We start from the raw sequence: 8086 nt of genomic DNA, 5'->3' as shown, positions 1-8086 counted from the left end.
CCTGTCTCCCCATTTGCTCCCCTCAGCAGTGTACTTTGCCCATGTGCCTGTTCTGCTCCCCACTCTGTTTCTGGTCAATCCTCTCACCATCCCTGCATCTCTGATTTGTACCCTATTTCTGTATGTATAAATAAATAACATCTTTTAAAAAAAAAGTTCTGAATTTTAATCAGAGCTTTTTTAATTCTGCCATCATCCAATCCCCATCCCCAGCACCATCCTAACCAGCCTGTAATAAGTTACTGGAATATATCACAAGAATATATTAAATCATTGATGGAATAAGTATATCATTAACATACAGCACAGAGTTCAAGATTGGTCTTTAAGGAAATGCAAATTGGAATCACAATGAGACCCGCAATTATAAATGTGAAAACAATAAAATGATAATACTTAAGTACTAATAAGAATGCAGAATAAAAATTCGTATTCATCACTGCTATGAATGCAAAATGATGTGGTCACTTTCAAAGACAGTTTCTTATAAAATTAAACATCTTACACCCAAACATACTTTAGGACCCAGTAATTCCACTTCTATGCACTTTTCCTACTTAACTAAAAGCATATTCACACCAAAATAGGCTGTACATGAAGATCTATAATTTCAAGTTGCCAAAAATTATAAACAATCAAAATGCCCTTGAACTGATGAAAGGATAAGCACACTGGCAAGCTTTCAATAGTCCTGCTTTCAATAGCCCATTTTAAAGTCTGTGTTGTTTGACCCTATGCCATTCCAGTGAAATGCAATACTACTCAGAAATAAAGAAGAATGAGTTGTTGATCCACAGAATGCTTTCTGGAGAAATTAATTCCTTTTCTTGCAAAAAGGTTTTGCTACCCTGGATATCTGCTGTTTCCTCAACCTGAGCAGGGTGGCCTAGCTCATTGGTTTGGGAAGTCCTCTCTTTTGGAAAATGTTTTTCCTGTTCTCTTGATTTGGACATTCACCAATCTCTCTAGAACTTTCTCCCCTGACCTGTTTAATTTTCTGGTCCTCTTCACTTTCACTTGACTGAGGAATACCTCAACAAGGGAGCATTGCTTCCTAAGAATTGTGAGATGACTGGATATTTTACTGTCTTTTTGAAGTTCTTAGACTATGCCTTTATCATAGTAGTAAGTAGTAAATACTTCCTGAGAAAGAGTGGCCATGTGTTTGAGATCGCCGACATCTTCAGTTTTATGCTTCTAAGTCCATATAACTACTAAAATATTTGCTTTTCTTTTCCCCAGTAGCATTCCAGCCCTTTGTTTGGCCAAATCCCAAAAACAGGGGAAATAACAACTGCTTGTTATTGGTTCACCTCTAAAAGGATTTGCCCTCTCTGAAATTTTAGTTCATTTAATGCCGCTGCTTTCATATAACAGATGCATAAACACATAATTTTTATCTAAAAATATACAATTGAGGTGCCATTGGTTTACATCACTGTTAGCATTTGGAAGTATTGGCTTTCCCCCCTTCGGGTGTAGTCTCCATAGCACCCCACCGCCACCAAAGCCCCAAAGCCCCCACCACCGTCCACTGTGCTCTGCCCCTCTTTGCCTCCCCCCACCCCCTCCTGGATGCCTTAGTTCTATTGCCAGCTTTCAATAGTCCACTTTAAAGTTTGTGTTGTCTGACCCTTAGCTTGGTTTCTCAACTTCTGCATGTAAACGACACCATCCAGCACTTATCTTTCACCTTCTGGCTCCTTTCACTTAGCAAAAGCCTTTCCAGCTCCATCCATGTTGCCACAAATAGCATTAGTTTATCCCCTTTTTGATTACTGAATGGTAGCTCTATTGTGTAGATATAACACATCTCCTCGATCCACTCATCTGTTTTTGGACACTTAGGCTGGATGGAAAAAGACACAAAATGATGTAAAAATAAACTATTGTAGTAATAAAAAAATGGGAAAAGAAAGAAGAGCACAATAAAGAAGCTTCCTCTACTTTTCAAGTGTTTGGGGGCTATTCTTATTTCTTATTGTTCTTAAGTTTGTAAGATAAGCCTTCCCCCAAATTTTCTGACAGTGTTTTTTCAAGATGTCTAGAGTAAGTTGTTTTCAATTCATGTCAATGTGGCAGGTGAAGCTAAAGTCAATTGAGGGTCCATGTGTATTAAGTAAAACTGGTGCTATTACCTTAAGGGAGTGAATGTCTCCTTTTGAATTAGTAAGCACATAATTTTTAATAATTTATTTCACTTTTTCTAGTTGTTGTTATTGGGGATATTGGGCTGTCCCAATTTACTAATGAACGAAATGTCCCCAATGAAGTAGAATTTCAGAGAGGGCAAATCCTCTCTGAAATTTTATGGTTTAAGGATATCTACAGAAGTAGATTTCTTAACAGAGAGGTCTATCTTAAGGCAGGGCAAACACTTAGTGGCCTCTGATTTTGCCATATAAAATCACCCTCTCTTCGTCATGTTCAACCTTCATGCTCCCTCTTAAATCTCCAGGCCACTGTTCCTTTTCTTAGGTCGGAATACAAACATTCAACCTATCCCATTTACTCTAGAATCTATAGCTATGTATACTTTCCCTATTTAAATCACTAAATTTGTTCTCTCTCCTCCATTTATCTGATGTTAATTTATTGGTTTGACCAGACTAAGAATCCAAAGGCTCAGAGGATTTTCCCCTGCACCTGTACAATTTAATCAGGTTGTTTGCTTCTGTTTTGTTGCTGAGCCTCAGCTATGTCCCTCAGGCCACAGCACTTCCATGCTGGGCACAGGGAGGAGGAGAGGTCTGAAGGTATCATGACTGTTTCCTGGACAAGGCCTCAAGAGCCACACCCATGCCGTGTTCCTTGGCATCTATTTTTTTTTTAAGATTTATTTACTTATGCATACAGAACTGGGGTACAGACCAGAGGTGCAGGGGCAGCAAGAGGATTCACCAGAGACAGAGTGGGGAGCAGAACAGGCAGGCTGACGATGTACACTGCTGAGGGGAGCTGTGGGTGGACCAGGAGAGGTCTGCCATGTCATGTGGGACCTCCAGGGCAGGGATTGAATTCGTGCTGAAGTGGCTTTAGCTTTGAAGTGCTGTGCTTTAACCCACTGTGCCACCAGGAAGAGCTCCCTTGGCATCTATTTATCCTGGAATTTTTTTTTCTTAAGTCAATCATTACTATATACCTTGTGGCTTGCAAATTAAGAGAGTATAGTTGCTTTCATTTTCTTAGAAATATGTAAAGAGTTTTAAATATGAAAATGACTTCTGAATGTATTGAGACTTCTCAATGGCACAGGATATACTCACTTGGAAAGATTAAATATGTAGTATATAAGTTATTTTCATATAAATAGCTATACATGAAAGCAGATTACACAAAAGACACAATGAAATGTAAAGAATATAAGTTTGAAAATATTTAACATTGCAAAAGACAATACTTTTGGTAAGTTGGTTGTTCAAATGGCAGGATACTATTTCAGAATCATTAATTATTCATTTATAGTACCTGTTATTTCCAATTATTTAATATTTAAGTATTTAATACAACTTATTCAACATTTAATAATTGTTCATCATTACTCATTCAAGTCTTCATTCCTGTAACAAATAATTATTTTAAAGATTAATTTATTTATGCATACAGAACATGGCATGGCAGACTTCTCTTCCCAAGCCTGCTGCTACTATTGTAACAGGGTGGTCCCTAGGAAAAGAAGTTCCAGGTTCCCTGCCCCACCCAGAAGGAGGGTGGAGATGAGCAGAGAAAAAGAAGAAGGAGAAGAAGAGAAGGAAGCTGGATGGAGAAGAAGGAGGAGACCTGAGGAAGCCACATGGAGCAGCAAGCATGTGATGAAGTATCTGGGCTTGTTTCCTGCCCCTGGATTGGTTAAGGCAGATGTGGGTGAGATACCTGTAGGGAGGTGACTATGGCAGTGTTTATATTGATTTTGATTTTTCTCTTTTCCTCCCAGATTTGTCTGGACATTTCTGACCCTTTTCCATGGGTCCTGGCCAGAAGGTGCTTTAGTCTTGTGGCAGGTTTTCAGGCCTTGCTTTGGGCCAATCCCTTTTGGGTTGACTTTTGCCCTTGAGGGGATGGGTAACTTCAGGTGTTTGATTTGGAAGTTATATTCTTTTTGTTCCGTATTGTATATTTACTGTATTAAAGTCCCTTTTCATTAAAGTTTTATTTGTTTTGTCTTGTGGCGGATGGAAGAACCCACTTAGTGCAAGCAGGTTTTGGGCTTCAGGAGTGCCCCTCTCCCCCTGTCCTGTAACACATTTGGGGAACCCTATAACAGTTTTGGCACCCAACGTTGCAGGATTAGAGCCATCCATGGTTAGTCAGCCCCATGGTGTTAGGGTTCGAGAACTCGATTACTGCGAAAGACAGAGATTCACGCAAGAATGCAATTCCCAAAGTAGAATTTATTGGGTCGGCTAGCCAGGGTCAAGCTGTTCCCTGCCGGACACGCAGGATTCAGGCAAGATCCCGACCAAAGGAAAGTCAGGGAATATATTGGCCTTGTTGGCCATTACATACGTCAGAGCTCGCACAGATTCAATTTAGCAAATGGATTCAAAGATTAACAGACGTCACAGTCTGGGTCACAGTTCAACCACCCAATACAGGTTTCCAGGAATAGATGTCTCATTTCCTGGTGTCTCAGATCCAATCAGCCTGGGCCACACCATTCCCATTATCCAATCAATTTTAAATGTACATTGTCCCTCTTCAACCTATCCTGCATTCTGGGGGGTGGGTGCTTGCCTAGTTTTGCTAGTCTAGTTTTGCTGAGGTCTGTGTTACTTCCTCCATTCCTTCATTGGGGAAAGTTGGCTTCCCCATGGCACTGACTACCTTGAACACAAATGTGGTTTTTGTTTCTAGTTTTTTTCAGATGCAGATTTGTTGCTAAAAACAAGCTTGGCCTTGTGAAAATTTCTATGTGTATGTGTACAGTGTACAATGTTGTTGTGGTCACTTGCTAAGAAATTTGGTTTTGTGGAAATTGTTTAGCAGTTTTATTCAAAAGATAATATTTTGGACCATGTGGACAGATTAAAGATGGCGTGTGAGGCCCTTGGCTCCCTTCTCTGAAACTTGGAAGTTCTTATTCTTTTGGGCTCCTCCTAAGATTTTCCACTTCCTTGGTTAACTAAAGTTAAGTTGCTAGGACTTTGGACTTTTTTTTTTGTGACCTCTGCTGTTTTGCAGATCTTATTAGCATTCCTAAAAACAATGATGGGTTTTTCACAGGTAGGTTCCTTTGACTTTGACTACTCCCTGATCTCTGCCTTAGGGGTTTGTAAACCAACAATGGAGCAGTGGTGTTTAAGTTAGCAAATGTATGCTTGGATGCAAAGAAAGACTAGGTCTTGATAAGTAACTGGTAAATATATGGTAACCTTAATGGATTCTTGGGAGATAGTTTGAATTTTTGCAAAGTCTAGATCAGAAAAATTAGAAAAGATACTGAGTCTAAAGGGTTCGCTGCTGTGAATTTTGTCTACACAATTTGTTTGGGGCATATTTGCCATTTGAATTCTGGATCTGTTTGACTACTGGTGTAAGACAAGATTCTATGATTCTGTTTCCTACTGAGGAAAGGTGTGTTGTGCAAAGCACTCTTTATAGTGTATGGCCTAACTGTACCAGGTTTTCATACCTGTGTTGTTGTGGTTTCTCCCTTGTGTGGGGAGGTGCAATCAATAACTTGTATGTTGCTTTGCTCTTTCAGCTTCTGTGCCAAAGTGGCTAACAGAAGTAAGGAGATGACTCCCTTTAATTGAAAGTTAACTGCTGAGTTTTGATTTTGCTTTTTCAGGTTCTGCTCCAGGAATCCCAAGGGTTGCAAGCTTAGTGGCTAACAACATGATGACGACTGCTTTTGCTTGCAAGTTAACTGTTTTTACTTTTGCTCTGCTATATAGGACACCAGGATTGACTTCTAACTAATGGAAATGCTTAAACACTGAAAAACATGTAACTCCTCTGATTAATGAAACTTTTTCTTCCTATTTCCAAAGTCTTAGGTTTGTAGGATAACAGCTGAAACCTGTGATTTTCTGCCAGCAACACTGAACATGTTCTTTTGGAACTCGAGATTTTTTTCTGAGCCTGTATGAGTAAAAACTGCAGTTACATAAGATTCCATGTGGCGTAACTAAGAAAACTGTCTAGTCTATATGTTGCATGTCTGCATGTCTTGTCCTTGTGCTTAATTATCTTGGCCTCAAGGTGTTATAAAATTGGTTTAGGTGGTACCTATAGATATTGGAAAGAAGAAACAAACAAAACTAATGAAAACTGGTATACATGTTTTGAAAACACAATCTGGGATAATTTTTGGTCCATGGTAATTAATTTGTGCTCTAATGTTTTAAAATAGGCACTTCTAAGGTTGTATTGGGTATAATATTTTTCCTTTTGCTTGGGTTGATAATGTAAGGAAAATGGAAATTGAAAATAAGTTAAGGTTTCTGAGGACAAAGAGTCTCTAGTTATGAAGGAAAAAGAACAAAAAAAGTTTATGGTTTGACTGTTATGGTTTGACTGTCGATATTGCATTACTGACTGAGCCGGAACTTTCATAGGGATTGAGATTGTTGTTGTCTATTTTTTTTCATATTTGTGACAAAGCTTCCCAGAATTCAAAATTTGAAAAAAAAAAAAAAAATGGTAGTCTGATATTTGGTTCATCAAAGAAAATTTTGTGGAAACTCAGTAGAGCTCCTGAGACATTCCACAAAATTTCTTCCTTTCCTTCTGGAAAGGCAGTTAGATCAATTTGGACATTTTTGGTTTTCCTAGTAAAGAAAAATGACTGAAAAGGAAGCATTGTCACTTGGAAAAAGGTAAAACATGGCATGAACATAAATGTTAACACTGGTGTTCTGAAAAATGCATAAAAACATTTATGATATCATATATTGTTTGAATTGTAAATAATGATTGTTGTCCTGAAATATTATATTTAATGATTTGGCATTTGCAGAAATTGCTTCTGGAAAAAAAAAATGAGAAAGACCTCAACTGATTCCAATTGGTGGAAATTTTGACAGTGAAAAAAAATTTCTACAAGGAACAGACTAATTTTTACTAAGTTTTTCTTTGAAATGATACTGGTATTTTTTTTTCCCCATTTGATTCAAAGAAAGTTTTTTGCTTTCAATAACCAGAATCTGCAGTAATTTTTTTCTTCAGCAGAACTAACATGTATTTCTGTCTTTCTCTCCCCTTGATACCAGCACAGGGTAAAGATTGTGGTAGTAATATTTACTACTAGAGTTTCTTTTTGCATGACTTCAATAGGGAATTTTGTTCGCTTAATCTAAATAAATTGGAAATGTGCTGGAACTATTTTACCAATAGTTCTCAGTTCATATTTTTTCAATATTCAGAAGCAATCCACTTCTGCAGAGCACACCAAGTACTTGAAATTTGAAGATATCACTTGCGACATGAATAGTACCAATATAAAAATAGTTGTATAGAAACAAAGAAGAAAATAAAAGTTCCTTCACTATACAAATGGATTTTAATATAGAGTTCAAATTCATTAAGGAAATTTACTGGTAACTTTTCCTAGATATATAAATAAATAAAATACTCATATAAATTTGAATGTTACAATTTTATGACTTTTTTCTGTATTTATTGTTTCCTAATTCTTTCATTTTAGTAATTGGTGTTAAATTATCATAGCATTGTTAAATCATTTGGTCTTCATTTTAAATCTTATGAAAATACATGATATTAACTATTTGATAAAACTATTATTTCTACATTACTGCAAGTCATGTCATATAAAATTTCACTATATAAATTACCTCAATATTACAAATATAGGGTGTCATAACTATTCTTTGTATATGTCAGAAAGTTTTGATTAAAAGCAATAGAAACAAAATTTCAAGAATTTATGGAGAAAGGGAATTTATACTAAGTTTAAAATTCAGTGAAATATAGTTTTGATTTCAAGACACAGAGTTACAGTGGTTCAAGCTCAGCAATCAGGTACTCTTTCCTTCTTTTGATATTTCTTTTTTCTTTGCCTTTATTTAGTCTCAAGTTATCCCTGGCATCTCAAGGCTTCTGCTCAACATTATTAATTTTTTTT

This window comes from Condylura cristata, unplaced genomic scaffold (genome assembly GCF_000260355.1).
Source record: "Condylura cristata isolate star-nosed mole 26May11 unplaced genomic scaffold, ConCri1.0 scaffold00017, whole genome shotgun sequence".
In the NCBI taxonomy this organism is placed as follows: domain Eukaryota; kingdom Metazoa; phylum Chordata; class Mammalia; order Eulipotyphla; family Talpidae; genus Condylura; species Condylura cristata.
The sequence above is the reverse complement of the archived record's forward strand: the minus strand, read 5'-3'. Positions refer to the sequence as shown.